Genomic DNA, 25,343 nt, shown 5'->3' on the forward strand with positions numbered 1-25,343 from the left:
TCAAATTATATGGTTGCTCTACAATTAATCCTTTTCTGTCAGATTGATTGAACGAACTGTCAATTTTCCTTCATGCTTTATTTTTAGACGTCAGAAGAATAATGTAAAACTTGGTATTTTAATGGGACATGGTATCACAAGAATTTTCTCCTAAAATCTTCTGAAATTCCGAAAGGTCTTTCAAGCTGAAAGCCGAACCTGCATCCGCCATGTTCAGCACTAAATGAATGAAAGGATCCCCCCTGTAACAACGCGCAAGGTAAAAAAGAGGATACCATCTAGTGGAGAAGACTAGTAATAAGATTAACCCTCTGGGGTCGGCTATCAAGCCAGCGCGATTGCCTCGATTTTTTTCACATAGCAGCAAAATAGACTTAAAATACTCTGTCATTTTTGGTCATACAGACTTAAGAAATATATTAAAAAAAAACTGTTAAATGTCTAATTTTAATGTGTCCACTTACAATCGAAATAAAACATTGTGCTATTGTAAAATAAAGAAAATAAACAGGGTGTGCTTTCTGGCTCTCCGTCTCCGTTAACCTTTTTTCTGGAGCACGTCTCTAAACTTAAAGCTCAGCGAATACTATTCACCCAGGCATGAGCTATATATCTTTATAATCGTATAAACTTTTAAATGATCTAATTCAAAACTAAAATAAATATTCTCTGTCTATGTAATCTATATAAAGAGAGAGAGATGTCAGCTGTTCTCATTATCGTTCTCGCAGCTCATTATTCTGCTAATGTGACACGCCCATGGAGAGCGCGCGCTATTCAAACGCAAATGATCTGAAGCAACACATGCAAACGTATGAGGTGCCCCTTGGGACATTATTCAGAATTACCATGCACATACACATATGAAACTAAATTCATTCACATACTATACTGAAATGCTCACACACACACAAGTGAAATGCTCTCACACACACAACTGAAACGCTCTCATACATACAACTGAAATTATTACGCTCTCACACACACAAGTGAAATGCTCTCACACACACAACTGAAACGCTCTCATACATACAACTGAAATTATTACGCTCACACACACAACTGAAATGCTCTCACACACACAAGTGAAACGCTCTCATACATACAACTGAAATTATTACGCTCACACACACAACTGAAATGCTCTCACACACACAACTGAAACGCTCTCACACACACAAGTGAAACGCTCTCACACACACAAGTGAAACGCTCTCACACACACAACTGAAATGCTCTCACACACACAAGTGAAACGCTCTCATACATACAACTGAAATTATTACGCTCACACACACAACTGAAATGCTCTCACACACACAAGTGAAACGCTCTCATACATACAACTGAAATTATTACGCTCACACACACAACTGAAATGCTCTCACACACACAAGTGAAACGCTCTCATACATACAACTGAAATTATTACGCTCACACACACAACTGAAATGCTCTCACACACACAACTGAAACGCTCTCACACACAAAAGTGAAACGCTCTCACACACACAAGTGAAACGCTCTCACACACACAACTGAAACGCTCTCATACATACAACTGAAATTATTACGCTCACACACACAACTGAAATGCTCTCATACACACAACTGAAACGCTCTCACATACACAAGTGAAATGCGCTCACACACACAACTGAAACGCTCTCATACACACAACTGAAATGCTCACACACACACACAAGTGAAATGCTCTCACACACACAAGTGAAACGCATTTATTTCAGTATGTTGTATGAAAGCATTTCAGTTGAAACGGAAGGTGGTTAAAGTCCCCACTCCAGTCCAGTTGGTGGCAGTAGTGCACCTCTAGACGAATAACTAAAAGCTGTTGAAAGAAAGTATAGTAGAAAAGCGCGCCTTTCACAATACAAGCGACCGCAGAAAACCGTTAGTTCGCCCGCCAATCGCTCTACACCAATGTCTTCTCAACAACAACAAAGAACATTAGCCGAGGCTGCGGGCTTGCTGAATACCATATTGGCCTCAGCGGAGACCATCAGAACACTGTCAAATGCCACAACAATCGGGCAGCAGCCGACCGTTGCAACTCCAAGTGTGGACACGTCGATGGACAGTCACCTAGCGTCGCTCTTCCCTTCCCGCCAGCGTAGCAGCGTGGCATTGCCAACTGCAGGTCCAGTCAGGAGAGAACGTGCTCCACCACGTTATCAAGCACAGCAATGTTTCAGCACATGGGCGTCAGGCAAAAGAAGAACAAGGTAAGTTAGCTAGAAACCAGCTTGCTTCAGCTTGTCATTTTTAAAACTAGGAAGACCACTAATCACAGCACCTAAGTTAGCTAACTTAGATAACGTGATGTATCCTCCAAACACCCATTTTAGTCATTCTACGGAAATGTCCATATAACGTTAGCCTTTACAGAAATATTACACTTGAAAAACATTTCAAGTCAAGTCAAGTCATCTTCATTTATATAGCGCAGAGATAAACATGAATTTCAGGTGATTACAATTTCTTCACATTTTAAATTAAGACAATATGTTATTTGAACAATTACACCTTATTGAGCCCTAAGTGTAGCAATATTTGATTTTTATTAATTAATTAAAATTCCAAGCACCACAAGTGCTCGGCCCCACAGTCATGTAAAGAGGGAAATCCTATATTTTGAAGTCAATAACAAGTTGACTCAGAATGGGCAAGTGTGTGAAGTTCAGAAAGCCAGAGATACGGACATGTTTGGAGACGAGGCTGAGTGCAGTGTTGCTGAGGTTAGCACAACAAGCAGACAAACGGGTCAGTCACAGTATGGCGAGCGCTAATGAAATGGAAGACCCGCTGCACTGGTTAGATCTACAACGTAAGGCACTTCATTGTATTATCTGTTGGAAGCATGACTTAACATTCACTGGCTAATTACTTGTTACATTCTTATTTCAGAGCTAGGGCACAGCAACATGACCATTTCAACAAGGACATAATACTACTGCCCAATCCATCATGGGAAGCAGTGTGCAAACAACATCCAAAAGTATGGTTACACAAGCACGGGCACATCCTCAATGCCTTTGAATTACAAAAGGCCTGGGACCACCAGACTGTAATGGAACGCATCAGGGATGGCTTTGGTGATCGCCTCCCAGAGGATGTCAGGTGATGACCCATTTTGTTCTCCTTTGTACATTAGTAATACAATATGCAGGGCCTGAATTTCGTTTTGGAAAATAGGGGGGAAATCCCCCCTTAGATGATTCTCATGGGGGGGATTTATTTTGTTTGAGGGGGAGAATGGTGGGGGGGAAGGGGAGAAAGGTAAGGAGGAGGGGGGGGCATTTTTTCCAAACAAAATTATTACATTTATCTTGCCTAAATGTTTGCGCTCATTGCATTTTTACAATGGGGTTATATTGTTGTTATGAATTTACATGTCACAAGGAGGCTTGATTTAAATTATTTAATTAAATTGAAAAAAGTAACACAAATAAATACAATAGAATAAAGATACAAATAAAGACAATTAAAGAGAAAAGTTTTTCAATGGGTCTAACACTAGTATTCATATACAGAAACTGAATAAAGTAATCAAATGGAAAATAACACTGGGTAGTATTTTAGTCCTGAATAAATTAAATACATAGGCTAATAATCCTGATTCCTTAAACTTAAAGCTATCTTTTGTTGTTTTGACAACAAAATTAATGACAGACACATATGGCTGCCGTCACTTTAAGAGCTAGTGCACGGATCCTGTGTTCATTATACTGGCATGCGTTTTATGCTTAGGCCTATTAAAGACAAAACCGACTATGTTTAGAGTATAGGCTACTCACAAAGACCGAAATTCACAATTTTGCGTGTTAAAGCAATATAATCCGCGAAAAATATTTACTGGCCAGCTCTTTTCGAGGCCTATTTTCTATGATTGTGCCATGGAAAATAATCTCTCAGAGAGCGCGCGAGCACTGATTAGTTTAAAATCGCTTGAATGTTTAAACTGGTAAGACTTAAAAAGACTTCAGTCACGATGCACTGCTGGCCCGATTGTGCAAGTGAATATTCCGTCATGTCCCGACCTTACAGTCTATGGTCCCGACTCCAAAACGCGAGTGTGTATTATCGCCGCAGCGCTTGATGCCTTCCACAACACATTTTGAGAGAAGAGACGCGGCACCGCTGACCACTCACGCTGTTTGTGAAATTGCGTCTGGAAGATAGTTGTTAAAAGAATGATTTGGTTTTATTATCTGTGTGGATTACGATTGCGGGAATTTCCCGCTTTATAAATGGGAGACCTGCGGGAATGACTAGAATTATGCGCAATACCCGCGCCGAAATTCGAGCCCTGCAATATGTATTGATAAAGCACTTTAAAAACATAGTATTGCAAGTGCAATCATGATTATTCAAAACATATATGATTTTAGCCTCTTTTTTTTAAGTACGTGATTCAGTCACACCTCAGGAGCAACCAAGGGGACGGACATCCACACACACACCAGCGTACAACATAGTGTTTAGCTACATATCCTATAAGCATTTTTTGTTGTTGTACTATCTCCCTTCTTTGTAGCCTCCAGTTCCTAATGGCATGTGGCAATAAGCTGGTGTCCCCTACACTCCAAGAGGGTCAAGATCTGAATGGGATGCTAATCCATAAGGTTTATAAAACCAAAGCCCTGTATGTGAGACCATCAAGGACCCTTCTAGTAAGTTTTTCTGGTATTTTTGGTCTATTTAAAAAAAAAATATGTATAGTGTATTGCTTGTAGCAATATACAGTAAAGGTTTGAGAGAAATCAATGTTTTCATAAACAAAGTCAATTTGCTTCTCGCTCATTGCCTTCAAAGTTTAATTCTTTTGAAAGTTGTTCTGGTGTATACCAGTGCTGCTCTCTGTCTCTGTCGGTGTTACAGTGAGGTTGGATACCAAGAGTTCATCAATTCAACAAACTCTCAGACGTGCAACCAGTTCATGAATAAAATTTGATAATGATTGCTGAAAGTGGGCGTGGCTTATTACAACAAATGTAAATTTCTATACATTTCTCATTCCTAACTTAAAAAAAATCTAAGTAAATCACCCTTATGTCCTAGAGAGCTGAAATATTCTCCGCACATCCACTGATATGTCTGGGCTCCAGACTAGGGCTGTCATTTTATTTTCGAAAATCGATTGCACAATCGATCGGACCAACCAACACAAGTTTCGAAACCGAAAATAGGGAATCGATTTTAACATCTATTTTTTTCTTTTCTTTTTTTTTACAAAAAATGTGTTTTAGGTGGACAGATCAATACAGTACACAGAACATGTAGGATGTTGGAAAATAACAATGTATTTTTTGTTAACCAAATGCTTTTTAATATTCACTATTACTTCAATGCAAGTGAACAAGCACGCCGTTATGTGTTGCTTAGTGACGTGTGTGTTCAAGCAAGCCAGATATGCACAGATTCTGTGCAATACGCTGTATTTAATATATCATGAGGACTCACGAGATGCGTATTTGCGCTAAATCTGCGCAGATTTGGCTACACGAACTTCCCCAGCAAAGTGAGTAAACGTAGAAACACGCCAAATTGGCTAGTGATTTGACAGCGTTAGCCTCCAAAGTAAATTTTTACCCGCATTTGGCAGACCAAACACAGAATTGGGGGAAAAATTTAATCTGGAACATTTAAAACAAATTTCATAAAGCCCTATCCATGGTCTCGTCACCCAAAATGTGAGTGTAGCATAACTATATTAAGCTCCATCAGGAGGTAACAACTTAAGCAGGATAAATGTAGAAGAGGAACAGAGAAACAAACAAATGTGTGGCCCGCGCCTTTTACGACACCATGTATCCATAGCATGCCCAGTAGTAATCTTTGCTTTAATATATATCTGTTTTTCTCTCTCTTTTGAAGATTGACTCGGAAGATGAAAACGAACTTTCCCCCATCCCTACCAGATCAATGTTGAGCGTGCATTCATCTGCTAAGGACAGTGATGAGGATTGTTTTGAAGTGTCTGGTCAACAAATCCAAACAAGCATGAGCAGCCATGGCACCACCAGGGCCTCTACAAGCAGCAGTCATGATGAAGATGGCAACCCTGGCCCCAACTGTGACGCAGTTGAAGACAGATCGAATGCCACCAACCACACTGCCGACAGTGCTGCTAGAAGTGGCGGTAACCCTGGCATGAGCGGACTTGACGGAGGCTGTCTTGCAAGAACTGATGACAACCCTGCCACAAGCAGTCATGATGAAGACTACTCTTCATATTTGACACTCATGGCTACTCTTCCAGATGACATCTCAGATGACGAGGAATTACAGCAAGCGATAATGGCGAGTATGGAGAGTCAGATGTAAGTAGGACACACAGAATGTGAATGAGAAGGATTATGTGATGATTATCATGTGATTATTATGACATGCACATTTTGGATTTATCAACTCCACAAAGTATGGGTAACTGAGTATTTTTCAGTTAATACATTTTTTCTGTTATTTTTATAGTGCAGAAAAGATCCCGGCTCAAGAGATACTGCTGGAACTGTCAAGCAAAGTTAGCACAAAACAGCAATGCAAATTTAATATAAATCGCTCTGCTGTCTGGGAGGGTGCCATGCGGGGCTTCAAAAGGGTATCATATGACCCTAACTTGATGATGTGTGTAAAATTCTCTGATGACATGGGGAGAAATGAAGAAGGGGTTGATTTAGGAGGCCCAAGGAGGGAATTCCTGAGGCTGCTGATGGAGACCATTGCCAGGTCGCCCATGTTTGAGGGAAAAGAAAGCAGCAAAACCTTAGCTCTTGACAGTACTGGTAATAACTAAAATTTGTCAATTATTAAAGTCATTTATATTTTGGGTAGTTTTTACATACAACTGTTAGCACTTGGGGGAAAAAGTTATTTAATAGCCCAATGAAAATGTTTTTATTTAATAATGAGTCTTTATGCATTAATCAATATTCCATTTATTTTCATTCCATTGTTTTGCAGCTCTAAGAGAGGACTGGTACTATACAGCTGGCAGAGCCATTGCTGTAAGCTTAGTACATGGAGGTCCACCACCTAACTTCCTCTCCCCAACAGTATTTTCTCTTCTAGTTGATGGCTCAGCAAATCCAGGACTAGAAGAAATAGCTGACACCGAACTTTTGGATAAAGTCAGAAAGGTATGTAGTTAGACATTAGACAAGTAGACACTAGTGTTGCACGATGCACCGATACTTCAAAAGTATCACGATTCTCAGAAATAAAAAACGTCACGATACCTAAATTTATTAGAATCGATACTTCTAAGAATGACCGCATTCCAGATTTGTAAGAGACGTATTTCATGTTGGTGTGTGCAACGCACGCATGCTTCCAGTGCCTCCTATGAACGTCTGTGTTTTAAAAACCTTTACAGAAGGATGACATTCTCCAACGGGGGGTCCTGTTTCTAGATCAGAATCTCTGCACACGCAAGGTCTCTCGATCACTCTCCCTCTCTGCCGTGCGCGCTACACGGTTTGGAGCAGTCTCGGTCTCGCATGCACGTTCGCTCTAGATTCCGGGAGATTTTAACTAATTTGCGGTATATCTAGCCGATTACGAGTAGCTCAACCGGTAGATCTATAGATAAACTCTTTCAGGCATTTGACCGACCAGGTTGACACTTCAGCTTGAGAAATCGGGGGTGTGGCGTGTGAAACCAATCAAACGCGTGTGTCTCACGGCCAATGCGTGAGAGTTGGCAGTTCTGCGGAAATTATCCTCATCATGGTTAATTCAACATCTCTGAAAACGCAACTTTCATAGATGACATTAATAATTTGCAAGCTGAGATAATGCTGCTAAATTTATACTTTTTTTTTTTTACCTTGAATGTCATTGCTCTAATTTATTTTGTATATTTTTATATTTCATATTTTGTTCAAATGTTTAATATCTGCTGTTTATATGTTCATTTATGTATTATATGATCAGAATGTTGTCCCAGCTTTAAAATAATGCACAGCAATGATATGAGAGTGTTTCTCCCTTTTCAGGAAAAGTATCAAAATCGCAATTCTTGACTTGGTATCTGTATCGAAACAATAATTTTGGTATCGTGTCAACACTAGTAGACACACTTACATTAGACTGAGGTAACATTACAATGTTCTCTTGCTGTTTCCCATTGTGAGAGGGAGTTTCAATCCAGCCGAGTATGCCCATTGCTGAATGCCCAAATCCATATGTTGTTTGAATTCTGCCACTATTCAACAGCCAAGTGTAGTCAGCAAAGTGTATTTTTCTTTTCTTTTTTAATCACATTGTAGCAATGTGGGTAAAAACTGCGCTTCTATTAAAGTGATACTCCACCGTTTTTTCATATTAAACTATGTTATTCCCTTAACTAAGACGAGTTGATACATACCTCTCTCGTCTCAGTGCGTGCACTCAATCGCTCTGACGCGCGAGACACTTTGATAGCACAGTTCATTCAATACGGGCCAAGCAGAGAAACGAGTAAACACCTCCAAGTTTTCCCTATTTAAATACAGTTACACGAGTAGTGTAACTCGACCAAGGATGGTGACACAAAATAAAACATTGCGCTTTTCTAAGCGTGTAAAGTGGATAACTATAATGTATGGCGGAATACCACAGCAAGTGCTTGGGAGCACTTCGACTCGGCGCATATATCTCTATGGACTCGGCGCAGTAATATCATCACTCCGGATAGGGGAGAGAGGATTTTTCACGAGAGATGATATATATGCGCCGAGTCGAAGTGCTCCCAAGCACTTGCTGTGGTATTCCGCCATACATTATAGTTATCCACTTTACACGCTTAGAAAAGCGCAATGTTTTATTTTGTGTCACCATCCTTGGTCGAGTTACACTACTCGTGTAACTGTATTTAAATAGGGAAAACTTGGAGGTGTTTACTCGTTTCTCTGCTTGGCCCGTATTGAATGAACTGTGCTATCAAAGTGTCTCGCGCGTCAGAGCGATTGAGTGCACGCACTGAGACGAGAGAGGTATGTATCAACTCGTCTTAGTTAAGGGAATAACATAGTTTAATATGAAAAAACGGTGGAGTATCACTTTAAGTGTTGGGGAACCCTTGGGCATTATGTGATTATGCAGACCTCTTGTGTCCCGCTTCTTACTAATACATTATAAGACAAATAAGTAGCCACCATAAAGCCATCCTGCTGCTCTTTGTGATGCTAGGTATCTGAAAGTACAACCCTTGAGGACCTTGAGGAGTCAAAGGCCCCTCTGCTTGACTATCTGGCCAATGCAGGATGTCTGAGGCCTATGCGGTCAATAGGAGACAGGGATCTGCTGGTACATGACATTGTCATGTTTCAAGTCATCCACAGGGTTCAAGGTCCATTTCAAAGGTATTCAGTGTTGGTTGTCAGTCAGCAGGGCTCCACGCTAAGCTTTTCCACAAGGAGCACTTGTTATCTTAAATGAGAACATTTTAAGAAATGTAGGAAGAAAAGAAAGAAATGTAGGACTACAGTACAAAATTAACGGAATTTATTAACAAACAACTTATTATATATTTATACTATCGGTATGTTTTTGTGTGTGTGATCTTTCTACTTGTGTGCAATTATGATGTGAAAACCAGTGGAAGACTACGGAAGTAAAGATCCTGGTATCTGGACACTCGGCATGAGCCTTACATTATTGTCAAAGCTTTTTAAAATATTGAAACAGAATTAAAATTTGCTACATTAAAAACAGATAAAAGTCACTGATTTCTCATCACCGTGATCATAGAAAACACTCATCACAGATAACTGCTGTGATTTTTGCATTGTGGCTAGTGGGATGGATACATGATACAGCAGCAGTACCCACACAGCCCAAGCCACGCTTTACATAAGATTACTTAAAAATATTCATAACAATAACTTTAGTACAGCAGATGTAAAACAGAACAAGGGGAAGGTGATGCTCTCAGGAGGAGGTGACTAAGAGTAGCTATGTTGCTACATTCACTACGTTTACATGGAGCCAATAACCCGGTCGCGCACGGCCATGTAAACACCGGCAAAAACCCGAATATGACCCCTGGGGTACCCCTTTTCTAACCCGAATATTTGGTCGGTTATGTAAACGCGTATCGGCATATCCCCATCAAAAGGAACATTGATTTGTGTTCTGCGCATGTTCTATTCACAAGGAATCTTGGTCTTTTGAGTAGATGAACATACATAAACCCGCGTGCAGTATACCGGAAGTAAACAAGAAGTAGAGGTAAACATGGCGAGACGCAGCACAGCACCATACTTTTGGAGCGAGGAGGAAACCAATTTCTTTATTAGTTTTGGTGAAAACCAAAACTATTCATTATCCGCGTGCTGCTGCTGTTGTTGTCTTTGGATACAGGAAGAAGAATCGGAAATGACGCATATTGCGTCTTAAGGTTGTCTGTACGTCCAGACGCTAACCGTGCGTCGCCGTTTACATCGGGATATTGGCAATTGATTGCAAATTCCATATATACAGGAGTAACTCTCTCTGCTCACGCATGTAAACGGGTTATTCCGAATGTTTCAGAAACCCGAATAGTGACTTTAACCTGACCATAACCCGAATATTGACAGCTTGTAAACGTAGTCATTGATTATAATTTCATATATTTGCATACTATATAGCTTACCACTAGTTTAATATTAATTCAAATTACAGCAGTTTCATGTTTATGGGTTGTTTTCTTTCATTAAATCTTTATGTAAGAATAATGCAATAGATTGTGATTAGTTAACGGTAGATTGCTGTCGTACATCAGACTTTTTTGATGTCCTGCCCAAAACAGGCTGTGAATGGTCGGTTGATAAAAAGTGACACTGACAACCCCACCGGCTTTATGAAAAGTTGAATGTTTTAACAAAAAGCACTTATGTAGCTTATATTCCTTCTTTTCCCCATATCTTGAAGCTACAGCTTCCAACTGCCAACGACGCTGTTAACACTAGGACTTGAAAATGAGGGAAATGTTCAACCCAGTTAGTTTTGATTTCCACCTGTCTCAAACTAACATTCAATTCCAAACAGGATTCTGCATCTGCGGATGATCTAAAGGGTATATTACAACATCAGCAGAGTAATAACTTAACGCTCATCAGCGTATTAAAAAATATATAATTAAGTTTTTAACATGAAACTATAATTTATTATAAATTTTATCATTGAGGTGAAAAGGTGCCACAATCACATATAAAGAAGTTACTTCTCTTGTGTCGTCAGCCAAGTGTCTCGTCACATCTCCACTCGTACTGTTTTTAGGGGCATATGTGAGTGAAATGATCGCAATGCAGAGACATGAAAAAGTGAATTTAATTAAATGAATGATGTTCCATGTTCTTTGTACAGATTTTGTGAAGGATTGAAAACTCTTGGGGTTCTGGAGAAAATCAAAAGGCATCCAGACAGCTTTCGCCCCCTGTTCTGCTACGAGGCAAGCACACTGACTGCTGATCAGTTGGACGATCTTTTCAGCATTCGTCTGTCTCCAGAAGGGAGCAACAAGCGAGCTGCTGAGGAGATGGTTGTTACCTTCTGGAGAGACTATCTCCAGGATGCAGAAGGTAAAGTAAAATGATGCCCTATCAGCCAAACTCCAGGCTTCAAAACGGCAGTCAACAAACCAATGGGTGACGTCGGATGTTTACGTCCACTTCTTTTATAGTTTATGGGTTAACGTTGGATACTCGATAGATGGTGTTGTAGCAAAAACAATAATTAAACAAAATGCATCACCGGCATAAGAGACATCAAGATTCGAATTGTATTTTAAAAGATAGTTTTATTCTTTTAAAAGAGGCTTGTTCACAAAAATACCAGCTACCTCACGATAGGAACACAGAGCTAACTCACAGAGCAAACAGCCAGTCTTCTCCATTCTTCTGTCATTTTCCACTCATCTCAGTAAACCAGTTCTAACTGGTTTGTTGATTTTTTTTTTTCATTTACATAAAAACATTTCCACCAGAAATCAGTGCAGAAAATTTCATCAGAATGCAGAAAATTAAGTGTTTAATGCTCAAAATTGTCATATAATTCAGCATTTTCTTAAAAATTGTGGAAAAATGTAATCTTGTGAGCTAAGTGTTTTGTCACACACCTAACGTCAAGTTAACCAGCTACCACTTAAAATGTTTATTTTTTTCCTGTTTTTTTATAGAAGAAGAAGGGTCTTCCAAACTACAGAAGATATTGGCCTTCTCAACTGGAGCATCTGTAGTACCACCTATTGGCTTTTTTCCAACTCCCTCGGTTCAGTTCATTCATAAAGGAGAAGACGACTTCTCTTCTACCCCAATGTTCCCTATGGCCAACACATGTGTTAACTGCATCAGGTTGCCACTTCATGTGTCATACCAGCTGTTCAAGGAGAAGTTTGACTTTGCATTAGGAAACACATATGGGTTTGGCAGGGCATGAACATAATCCTGCTCTGTAATGCGTTTCTCTGTTGGGTTTAAAAGGACAGTTCAACAGACTTAGTCAGCCTAAGGTTAAAATATATTTTTATTTTTACACATCTCCCGTTTCATAACAGAAGAGTTTAGAAAATTACAATTTAGTGATGAAACATTGACATATATTCTGTATCACTTTATTGGTCTCTTGTCTATGTTCTCTTCACTCAGCCCCTCATGTGTCTTTCTTTCGGTCTCAGTGTAGCGGTTGTTCCTCTACGTTGTGTTATTTTGGATGTTTTGAATAAAAGAATTTCAGACAAAGTCGGTTGTACTAATGATGAATTTAATCACAATCCCTGTGTGATAAAACACATAAACAGACAGGCACTGTTAACAGCAGATCTTTTGCCTCTCCTCAAGTGACATTGCAGGAAAGAGCAGACACACTGTCACACATATGTAATAATAGCAATATTATAAATAATATTCTTATGATAACCAATTCACAAAAAAAAGTGTCATAGTATGCAAATAATTCAAAACAGCATTACAGTGCGTCTTAGATACGATTAACATACCTGTGTGATAAAACACATAGACAGGCACTGTTAGCAGCAGATCTTTTGCCTGTTAACCACTAAATACATGTTTAAGTACACCAGTTAGTTAACTACAGAACACACAGTGAACGCAATGTACAGGTTGAGATTAATAAACTAGAATATATTTAATATGCGTACCAACTATACACATATGTATATCAAATTTCATTTAATCGAGACGTTAACCGCTTTTAGCCACTAATGGTGTGTTCACAGTTAACACCGAACGCGAATTTAATTATTTGCGCGAGTAGATTACATACAAAGTCAATGCAAGGACGCGAATAGACGCATCATTCGCGCCGGGCTTTGCGTTTGCCGCGAATGTCTTCCGTGCAAGTTGAAAAATTTGAACTCGAGCGAATGTTCAAGCGTCTAACTAGACGCGTATTTGACGCTCTATTCGCGGTCGGTGTGAACACACCATTACGGTGCGTGTCCACTACAGCCGCAAAACTACGCGCAGTGCTGCTGGCAACGCTGTAACTTCCCCGCTTTGGGGTGTGTCTGTTGCGAGTGTGTTTAATCTACGTTTTTTTCAACACACGGACAGTATAATCATCAGCGATGCACGCGATTACATTTAGAAATAGACAAGCTTTGTTTCCAAATGCACCAAGCAAAGATCCTTTCAATTTTATAAACTTTTACAAATCCAGCCAATATAATCACAATTAATTAACACATCCAAAATAAAATATTTAACATATATATAACAACTGCAAAGAGTCTAATTTGTAAACAAAATGATTTACGTACTAAATCCAGCATAAACTCCGGCACAATTTGCATATTTTTAAACTCTCAAAACAGACGTCACATCCCGAACCTCACAGCAATTGGCTGCCGACTGCGTTTTTCGCTTGATTTTGCATAAAGTCGAGAACTGCTCAACCTTTTGACGCTCTCGGTCGCTCTAAACGCTTTCTCCGGTCCGCTGTCAATCCCAAAATGCAATGCGCGAGCGTGAAGCTCGACTTCCATAGGAATGAATTGAAAACGCTCTCTTCACTCCGCTCGCACCGTGCCAGTGGACACGCACCGTAAGGGCCTGTTCACATATCGCAACTAAAAACACGTAGAAAACGCTAGGCGCGCCGTGTTCTGCTTTTCGCAAAGCGCTAGGGCGGTTGCGCTCCAGAGGCGTATGTCGTTGCTAAGCAACCATCAGCTGCGCTCTCCATTGTTCTTGTCACGTGACCTACGGTGCACTTGCGGCATTCTGAAAAGTTTAGATGTTTTTAGCTCGATGCGGCTCAGACTTAAAACGACCGCGTCGCTTCCATTATGAGCGCGCATACCGCGCGCCTACATTTGAAATAACGAACTTGAGCGCGCAAAAGACGCGATATGTGAACAGGCCCTGCACATCACACTCGTGACGCACACACCGCGCCGCCATTTCACGAAATGCACTATTCACTCATTAACAGCACACAAATAAACTTAATTAACAAGTTAATGACTCGAACTAATAGTCAAATGTAACACCTCAATGAAATACTCTTTCACAATTGATTGTTTAAACCTGACATGAACACTTATAACTAAATTTGTACATCAAGTGCACGGAGCTCATGAAATCGTACCTCTCCTCAAGTGACATTGCAGGAAAGAGTTTGAACCTTCCTCGTACGTATGACGTCAGCCGACGTGCATACTGTGATGAATACCTTTGGTAAGAGCACGCAAACGTCTTTCAAAATAAAATGCCCCGAAACAAATAATAAAAACAAATAAAAACAAAATGATTTATAATCTGGTGTAACATATGCATGCTACATCAGCGTCTGCTCATCTCAGTCTGTCTTTTTAAAGAACAAATGCTTTGTTAGTTTTGAATAAATGTTAATTGTTCATTTATTTGTAATGTCCAGTGTTTCAGAACCTTAACATAACTCCCACGTTATTCACTGAAGTAATTGCAAAAGAGAATGAAACACGTCTATTCCATGGTTCCCATCATTTTCAAGTGGATTCACTTGTTGAATAAGGTTCATTGTTGTGTCATTAAAGGTTACATCAATGTCTGGAATTATAACATTATTATTGGTCTGAAGTTCAGGTAATGGCCCTTCTTCGTCAATGCCATAATAGTTGTCAAAGTCAAAGATGTCACTTATAACTGGGTGAATTCCTATGTTGTTTATGACACCTGCATGCCACAGCTGAAGAGGTGTCTGCCCCCCTTGTGTGGAGAGGCCATGGTTGTTCCACTGGTGGATAAATTCTGTTATTGACCTTTCAATTCTTGGTAAAAAAACATAATGCAAACAAAATAAATGTACTTCATTCAATGAATCCAGTACACCCTGTTCCTCCATGAAGTTAAAAATGTTAATAAAGTGTCTAGATACAACTCTATTGACTTCTGCCCATAGTCTCTCAATCCTTTGGTTGTGTACCGAAACACCAGTAATAACACTACGACTGTTTAATCCCCTTCTTTCCAACATAAAACGTGCAACATGTATATTTTCCATTCCGTGATCACATCTGACCCTTAAAGGCAAACCAAAGTTCTGTACCCCTCCTAAAAATAATGACAAGACACTTGAGGCTCTGTTGTTAGTTAAGCACCTTAAATATATAATAGTCCGGCTAAAACCATCAACACACCCATGCAGGACCATCCGCCACCTAACCAGCTTGTGGTTCCCGTCAAAATGCCTGTTGAGAGATGTACACTACATTACATAACATATAGACTAATTGAAACTTGCAGTAATTACAAAACATTTACAAGCCAACGTACCATAATTGGTTGGGGGCCTGAACATTATAGACCCTTCGGCGAATAGCATTACGACGTCTAAACCACCGTCCAATGGGATCCACTTGATGCAGGCTCTGTCTGACCCGCCAACGTTGAACCCTTAAGCCACGCGATCTCAGACTACCAAGTACATATACTTCACCTGCATTTGGAGTGTTCTGTAGTATAGTAGTAACAATACTGTCCAAGTCTTGATTTGACAATACTGCATATCTTAATGGTTCAACTCCCAGAATCTGTCTGTGTCTGTATAGGGTTCTTCGACTTATTCCAAAGCATGATGCAATTCTCTGCCATGTCATACCAATGGACACACAGTGAGAAATCTGTTCGGCAGCTATGCTGTATCGGGGCCGACCTGGATGGCCGGTCAAGGTTGTGGGGGGTGTCAAATTGTTGGTCCCATCAATGGATCTCTGCCTGGCCTCATGCTCACGGAGCAAGTTGTGAAAACAGCTATACAATGATCCTAATAGGTTACTGACATTCCTGTTATCATGATCATATCTGGACACGGCAAGAAATGTAGATAGAGTTCGCGTATGATCATCTAGCACTCTATAAAGCCTCTCCTGACCAAAAATGTCAGACTCTTCGCTTTGTATTATTGACTCAATGCACTGCAGAGCACTAGTAAAAAATCTTACAACATCTTCTTCATTGCTTCTCACCTCAAAAAATTGAGTTTGGACTTGAAAAACAAAGAGGATCAGATGAACATACATTGTAGTTGAAGTAGGCTGATTCAAAGTCAGCAAAAGTACATGTAACGTTAGGCCTACTTCCTAGAGTGGATTCTTCTGTTTCTTTCTGGTGAAAGGGAAGCCTCCCTTTTGTAACTGCAACTGCTTACTTGACGCTGCTCATTAGGCTGCCCAGATGGTCCGCTGAGGTTAATATGTTGTTTAGTTCGCTCACTTCAGTTAGGCTTCTTTACTGGTGAGCAGATATTGACGTGGCGACTGGCGAAAGAACTGTTTTGTGCACCCGCGCTTTTTTACTTCTTCTTTATCTTCGATTTTGTTGTTATTGCCAACCAGCTTAGAGGTGCACTACTGCCACCAACTGGACTGGAGTGGTGACTTTAACCACCTTCCGTTTCAACTGAAATGCTTTCATACAACATACTGAAATAAATGCTTTTCACTTGTGTGTGTGAGAGCATTTCAGTTGTGTGTGTGAGCGTAATAATTTCAGTTGTATGTATGAGAGCGTTTCAGTTGTGTGTGTGAGAGCATTTCACTTGTGTGGGTGAGAGCGTTTCAATTGTGTGTGTGAGCATTTCACTTGTGTGTGTGAGAGCATTTCAATTGTGTGTGTGAGCGTAATAATTACAGTTGAATGTATGAGAGCGTTTCAGTTGTGTGTGTGTGAGAGCATTTCACTTGTGTGTGTGAGAGCGTAATAATTTCAGTTGTATGTATGAGAGCGTTTCAGTTGTGTGTGTGAGAGCGTTTCACTTGTGTGTGTGAGAGCGTAATAATTTCAGTTGTATGTATGAGAGCGTTTCAGTTGTGTGTGTGAGAGCGTTTCACTTGTGTGTGTGAGAGCGTTTCAGTTGTGTGTGTGAGAGCATTTCAGTTGTGTGTGTGAGCGTAATAATTTCAGTTGTATGTATGAGAGCGTTTCACTTGTGTGTGTGAGAGCATTTCAGTTGTGTGTGTGAGCGTAATAATTTCAGTTGTATGTATGAGAGCGTTTCAGTTGTGTGTGTGAGAGCATTTCACTTGTGTGTGTGAGAGCGTAATAATTTCAGTTGTATGTATGAGAGCGTTTCAGTTGTGTGTGTGAGAGCATTTCACTTGTGTGTGTGTGAGCATTTCAGTATAGTATGTGAATGAATTTAGTTTCATATGTGTATGTGCATGGTAATTCTGAATAATGTCCCAAGGGGCACCTCATACAAACGTGTCAACGCCCCTCATAAACGCGATAAGACACACTAAGTTTAATCAGATTAATAATTAACGTCTTGCAAGGCTGTGAGGAATAATCCTGGGACATTTACCTCAGAACATGTGCTGGTTTATTTTCATTTCGAGGAGCAACAAATCTAGCCGAGAATTATTAATAGTAAGTTTTTTATTCTTGTGCTTTGTTCTAATCGCGATATGGAATAGTGTCTGCAAGCGCAAAAAGACTGTTAAAATTTGAATCGGGGGTTTGTGTGTGTCTAAATACACACACATCTAAATACGACTAACAACCAACCAAGACTGAATGAACTGAAGGAAACTAAATACAAATACAAATGAGAATGAACCAGGGGTGTATTCCAAAAAGCAGGTTATGTGACTTACCCGGGTAAGTTTAGGAGTAAGTAAGCGGATAACCTCTGCTTTCAGTTCCAAAAACGTAGGTAACTTTCGGGTTATGTAAGTAACCATAGCAACTGACTCTCTGAGGATAACCTGCTCCGGAGCCGGTTATGTTGCAGGGTTAGTTTATTTCAGAGAGGTTTCCAAGCATGGCGTGCCCTTTTGATGAGACCCTGTGGACGTAGAGGCACAGATTATACGGGGTATTTTTCACCGTGAGAGGGTGATAAGACCAGGTATCGATGTCTTTTCTTATCCGAACGAATATTTGCAGGAGCGCTATAGTTTTTCTAGGGAGTCGTTAATTTATTTAACAAACCTACTCAAACCACACATCTCAAACTTGACAAACCGCGGGTCAGCGCTTAGCGCCGCTTAGCGCCGAACAAATTCTTTGTATTGCTCTGCGCTTTTTTGCTACGGGGAGTTTTCTCTACAATATGGGTGATGCAGAGCATGTGGGAAAGGCAACTGTGTGTAGGGCTGTTCGTACAGAATGCATTGCACTCAAACGGTTCCTACACACTTCTGTGCAGTTCCCTGGCTATAAACCACTGAGGGTCAGGTCAAGTCAAGTCACCATTATTTATTTAGCGCTTTTTACAATACAAATTGTTTCAAAGCAGCTTTACAGAGATAACAGGAAAGTAAAGTTGTAATAGTATTGTTAAATTCAAAATTAAATGTTAAATGTCCCCAACTAAGCAAGCCAAAAGCCAATGGTGAATAAAGGCGAAAAAAGGCGACAGTGGCAAGGAACCAAAACTCCATCAGTGACAGAATGGAGAAAAAAACCTTGGGAGGACCCAGGCTCAGTCAGGGGTCCAGTCCTCCTTTGGCCAACAAACGAACAGTGTATGATTATGATTTAGGCAGCATAATAGGTCAGAAGTCAGATTGGATCAGAACTTTCACAATATTTGTCCAGTTCATCTGGTTAGGGGTCGGAGTCATCACGCCGGTATGGAGATGAGTTTGTTGAGGTGTCCATGAGGCCTTCACAGTGTTGATGAGGCTGGCACTTCAGGGATGCGTAGTCTACATGTCCATGTGATGGTCCTTCCTCAGATCTGGATATGACCTGGATCCGGCGGTTTGCGGTAAACCTCGGGATAAACAGAGAGACTGATATTAGCGTAGACGCCATCCTTCTTATGATGTACAAAGTACATCAGGATTTAAGGGAAGTGTTCCCGGTTCCGGCTGATCTAAACTATGCAGCCTAACATTGAATTATAGCAATCTATAATGCGTTATGTGTATGCTAAGCCAAAGAGATGTGTTTTTAGTCTAGATTTGAACTGACAGACTGTGTCTGCTTCCCGGACCATGTTAGGAAGATTGTTCCAAAGTTTTGGTGCCTTTTTTTTAGGAAAAGGATCTACCGCCATTATCAAATGGCCAGAATTTTGAGATCGCAATAGACGTGAAGGACTATAATGGGTTAAGAGCTCGCTCAAGTACTGCGGAGCTAAACCATTTAGTGCTTTGTAAGTAATCAGCAATATTTTAAAATGTATACGATGTTTAATAGGGAGCCAATGCAGTGTTGACAGAACCGGGCTAATATGGTCATACTTCCTGGTTCTGGTAAGAACTCTAGCGGCTGTGTTTTGAACTAGCTGTAGTTTGTTTATTAAGCGTGCAGGGTAACCACCCAGTAGAGCATTACAATAATCTAGCCTTGATATCATGAACGCATGAACTAGTTGTTCCGCATTTGTCAATGAGAGCATATGACGTAATTTAGATATATTTTTAAGATGGATAAATGCGCTTTTACAGATACTAGACACGTGACTTTCAAATGAGAGATTGGTATCAAAGAGCACACCCAGGTTCCTAACTGACGACGAAGACTTAACAGAGCAGCCATCAAGTGTTAGACGGTATTCTAGGTTATTACGTGTGGAAGTTTTTTGTCCAATAATTAGAATCTCTGTTTTTTCAGAATTTAGTAGTAGGAAATTACTAGTCATCCATTTTTTTATATCAGCTATGCATTCCGTTAATTTTGTGAATTGGTAAGTTTCGTTAGGTTTTGAGGAAATATAGAGCTGAGTATCATCAGCATAACAGTGAAAACTAATTCCATGTTTCCTAATGATATCTCCAAACGGTAGCATGTACAGAGTGAACAGCAGTGGTCCTAGTACTGAGCCTTGTGGTACACCATACTGAACTTGTGATCGATAAGACATCTCTTCATTTACTGCTACAAACTGATAACGGTCAGATAAGTATGATTTAAACCATGCTAGTGCAATTCCACTAATGCCAACATAGTTTTCTAGTCTATCTAATAGAATGTTGTGGTCAATAGTATCAAATGCAGCACTAAGATCAAGTAACACTAATAGAGAGATACAACCACGATCGGATGATAAGAGCAAATCATTTGTGACTTTAATGAGAGCAGTCTCAGTACTATTGTACTGTCTAAATCCAGACTGAAAATCCTCGCAGATATCATTTCCTTCAAGAAAGGAACAAGTGGTTTAATCATAGCCAGCTTAAAGGGTTTTGGTACATATCCTAGAGACAAAGACGAATTAATGATGTTAAGAAGAGGATCTATTACTTCTGGAAGCATCTCTTTCAGTAGTTTAGTCGGTATAGGGTCTAACATACAAGTTGTCGATTTAGATGAGTTAACAATTTTGCAAAATTCTTCTCCTATAGCAACAAATGAATCAAAATTTTCCTCAGGAAGACTACAAAGCACTCCCTGATGCGATACTGTAGTAGACGGTTGCATAGTTATAATTTTGTCCCTGATATTATCGATCTTATAAGTGAAGAAGTTCATATAGTCATTACTGCTGAGTTTCTTGGAAACTTCTGGGCTTGAAGCTTTCTTTTTCTTTAGTTTAGCCACTTTTTCAAATAAATACCTAGGATTATGTTTATTTTCTTCTGATAGGGTTGAAAAATAAGCAGATCTAGCAGCTTTTAAAGCCTCTCTGTAAGCAATCGAGCTCTCCTTCCATGCAATCCGTAATACCTCTAGTTTTGTTTTCTTCCAGTTGTGCTCCATTTTTCTGGCTGCTCTCTTAAGGGCCCGGTTGTGCTCGTTGTACCACGACGTTGGACTATTTTCTTTAATCTTCTTTAAGCGCAGCGGAGCAACTGTGTCTAAAGTGCTGGAAAAGAGAGAGTTAAAAGTTTCTGTTGCAATATCAAGTTCTTCTAAGCTATCTGGGATTCTGAGATGATGAAACTGATCAGGAAGATGATTGATAAAGCAATCTAATGAAAGAGGCTGTATGTGATGGGATTTATTATTGATAAAGCAATTTTTAGTGGCAGAATTGATAAGTCTTACATATTTATAACACGGAGTCGGCTTTGCAGCCTTGGCTAAATGTACTTTACATGAGACTAGACAATGATTTGAGATGTCGTCGCTCTGCTGCAGAATTTCAACAGCATCAACATTGATTCCATGTGATAATTTTAGATCTAGAGTATGATTACGACAATGAGTAGGTCCTGACACGTGTTGTCTAACTCCAATAGAGTTAAGAATGTCTTTAAATGCCAATCCCAATGCATCTTTTTCATTAACTACATGTATATTAAAATCACCAACAATTAGGACTTTATCTGCAGCCAGATAAAGTGAGATGTCTACTTTTGTATGTGTCCACTTACAATAAAAACAAAACATTGTGCTTTTGTAAAGTAAAGAAAATAAACAGGGTATGCTTTCTGCCTCTTCCTCTCTGTGAACTTTTTTTTTTCTTTAGTTTAGCCACTTTTTCAAATAAATACCTAGGATTATGTTTATTTTCTTCTGATAGGGTTGAAAAATAAGCAGATCTAGCAGCTTTTAAAGCCTCTCTGTAAGCAATCAAGCTCTCCTTCCATGCAATCCGTAATACCTCTAGTTTTGTTTTCTTCCAGTTGTGCTCCATTTTTCTGGCTGCTCTCTTAAGGGCCCGGTTGTGCTCGTTGTACCACGACGTTGGACTATTTTCTTTAATCTTCTTTAAGCGCAGCGGAGCAACTGTGTCTAAAGTGCTGGAAAAGAGAGAGTTAAAAGTTTCTGTTGCAATATCAAGTTCTTCTAAGCTATCTGGGATGCTGAGATGATGAAACTGATCAGGAAGATGATTGATAAAGCAATCTAATGAAAGAGGCTGTATGTGATGGGATTTATTATTGATAAAGCAATTTTTAGTGGCAGAATTGATAAGTCTTACATATTTATAACACGGAGTCGGCTTTGCAGCCTTGGCTAAATGTACTTTACATGAGACTAGACAATGATTTGAGATGTCGTCGCTCTGCTGCAGAATTTCAACGGCATCAACATCTATTCCATGTGATAATATTAGATCTAGAGTATGATTACAACAATGAGTAGGTCCTGACACGTGTTGTCTAACTCCAATTGAGTTTACAATGTCTTTAAATGCCAATCCCAATGCATCTTTTCCATTATCTACATGTATATTAAAATCACCAACAATTAGTACTTTATCTGCAGCCAATACTAATTCTGATAGAAAGTCAGCAAATTCTTTGATAAAGTCTTTATGGTGCCCTGGTGGCCTGTATACAGTAGCCAGCAGAATTCTCAAAAGTGATTTATCGTTTACACTATATATTTTTACATTAAGCACCAACACTTCAAAAGAAGTATATTTAAAAGTAGATTTCTTAGTGGTTTTGAAAATATTACTATAAATTACAGCAACACCTCCCCCTTTGCCTTTCGGACGAGGTTCATGTTTATAACAGTAATCTTGCGGGGTGGACTCATTTAAAGTAATGTAATCGTCTGGTTTTAGCCAGGTTTCTGTCAAACACAGCACATCTAGGTTATAACCTGAAATCATATCATTAACTATGAGCGCTTTTGAAGTAAGGGATTGAATATTCAGCAACCCAAGTTTTATCGTTTGCTCATCTGTATTATATCTGTTTTTTATTTGTTGAACATCAATTAAATGTTTAACCTTAGATAGGTTTGGAAGTTTTTTGTATTTCCGAATTCGGGGAACAGACACAGTCTCTATATGATGATATCTAGGTGAAAGAGGCTCTATGTGATGGGATTTATTATTGATAAAGCAATTTTTAGTGGCAGAAGTGATAGGTCTAACATATTTATAACACGGAGTTGGCTTTGCAGCCTTGACTAAATGTAGTTTACACAAGACTAGATAATGATCTGAGATGTCGTCGCTCTGCTGCAGAATTTCAACAGCATCAACATTGATTCCATGTGATAATTTTAGATCTAGAGTATGATTACGACAATGAGTAGGTCCTGACACGTGTTGTCTAACTCCAATAGAGTTAAGAATGTCTTTAAATGCCAATCCCAATGCATCTTTTTCATTAACTACATGTATATTAAAATCACCAACAATTAGGACTTTATCTGCAGCCAGATAAAGTGAGATGTCTACTTTTGTATGTGTCCACTTACAATAAAAACAAAACATTGTGCTTTTGTAAAGTAAAGAAAATAAACAGGGTATGCTTTCAGCCTCTTCCTCTCTGTGAACTTTTTTTTCTTGAGCACGTCTATAAATTGAAACAAAGCTCAGCGAATACTTGTCACACATTTATGAGCCATGTATCTTTATAAACATTTAAGTGTGTACTTTTAAATGATCTGATTCAAAACAAAAACAAATATTCTCTGTTTAAGTAATTTGTATAAAACCAACAAGATGTTCAGTTTCTAAACCCCTTGCTCATTAGGTTTGGGTGTACAGTAGTACATATAAAAGCGCTATATAAATGCCTTATTCATTCATTCATTCATTCAAATAAAAATAATATTGTAAGGATAATATATGAATGTTTATTTAATATTTTCTCTCTACATAACGAGAACATTCATCAAAAACAAATTACATGTAAGAAAGTTCCATGAATTTTGCACTTTTATGATAACATTATGAAAACATTCAGCAAATAATAAAAACTTCATAAGGAAGTTCCAAGAATGCGTAAGAAAATGTGAGGACAGTTTGAGTATCTTGAGTATTTCTATAAGTTTGAGTTTATGATTAATAAAGATTGATACATGTAGATCCTGCTTCCTCTTTTCTGCAACCAGACCTGGATGATGTTATTTTTACTTGATGGACCTTCTCATAGCATTGAGAGAAATTTTTTTTTAACAACATTCTTGGAATGTCTTTATGATGTTATAATAATTTTCTTTCAACATTTTTAGAACATTCATCAAGTACATGTCACGGGTCTGGTTGCAGATAAGAGAATGCAGGATCTATATGCAGCAGTCTTTATTAATCATTATCTTACACAAATACTCAAGATACTCAGGAAATCTCTAACACACGGGACAGAACAACCAGGTTAACAGCAATGATGACAGACAACTTGACAACACTAAACTCAGACTTAAATACACAGGCAACAGAGAGGAACTAATTAGAATTATTAAAAAAGACACACCTTACCTCAACTAACACAATCAGAAACCATACAGGTAAATACAAACAGAGAGAGAACGAAGGAGAACTGAAGTAATTAACAGAATAGAAGACTAACTGAGGAACTTGTGACAAAAATACACAGAACTCAAAACGTTACAGTACCCTCCCCCTCTCCCGGAAGGCGCATCCCCGAGCCGTAACACATCATAGGAGTGGGAGGGTGGGTGCAGGGAAAGGTGGTTCAGGGGACTAGGGCGGCGCTGGTTCTGGAGGCCAGGGCGGTGTCGGCAGTTAAGGGAAGGCCATGGACAGGGTGTCTGGAGCAGACTCAGGGGCTGGAGTCAATTTTGAACTCTGGACGAGGATGGGAGTCGGCTCAGGGCTCTGGACCGGAGTCTTCTCTGGACACTGGACGGAGACTGGAGTTTTCTCTGGACTCTAGATGAGGACGGGGACTAGAGTCACATCAGGACTCTGGATGAGGACTGGAGATACAAGCGCGCCAACAGCCATCTTGGCTGCAGGGTCAGGCACGGCGGCGGCCATCTTAGCAGAGGGCTCAGGCGTGGCGGTGGCCATGACGGGACAAGACTCTGGAATGGACTCGAGTTCACCGTCGCTGGAAAGGCAGATGGTGAACTGGGACCCACAGGTAGCCAGCACCCACTCCAAAAATGCCGCAAAATTCCATAGAATTCCACACAAGACCTCAGATGGGTGTCTCAGATAAGATACATCCAAAATGTGTGTTGGGGGTCCTCCAGTAAAGGTCAAATGTATTACCATAGTGGTTTAGATGTGCCTCATAGGGTTAAAACACCTAT

General features: G+C 39.6%; 1 pseudogene; it reads left to right on the top strand.

Moving 5' to 3' along the window:
• Positions 1-1,941: 1,941 nt before the first annotated feature.
• Positions 1,942-12,420, top strand: LOC143726031 (G2/M phase-specific E3 ubiquitin-protein ligase-like; annotated as a pseudogene).
• Positions 12,421-25,343: the final 12,923 nt, after the last annotated feature.

Source organism: Siphateles boraxobius, unplaced genomic scaffold (genome assembly GCF_051911475.1).
Source record: "Siphateles boraxobius isolate OS27281-9 unplaced genomic scaffold, OSU_SipBor_1 77, whole genome shotgun sequence".
In the NCBI taxonomy this organism is placed as follows: domain Eukaryota; kingdom Metazoa; phylum Chordata; class Actinopteri; order Cypriniformes; family Leuciscidae; genus Siphateles; species Siphateles boraxobius.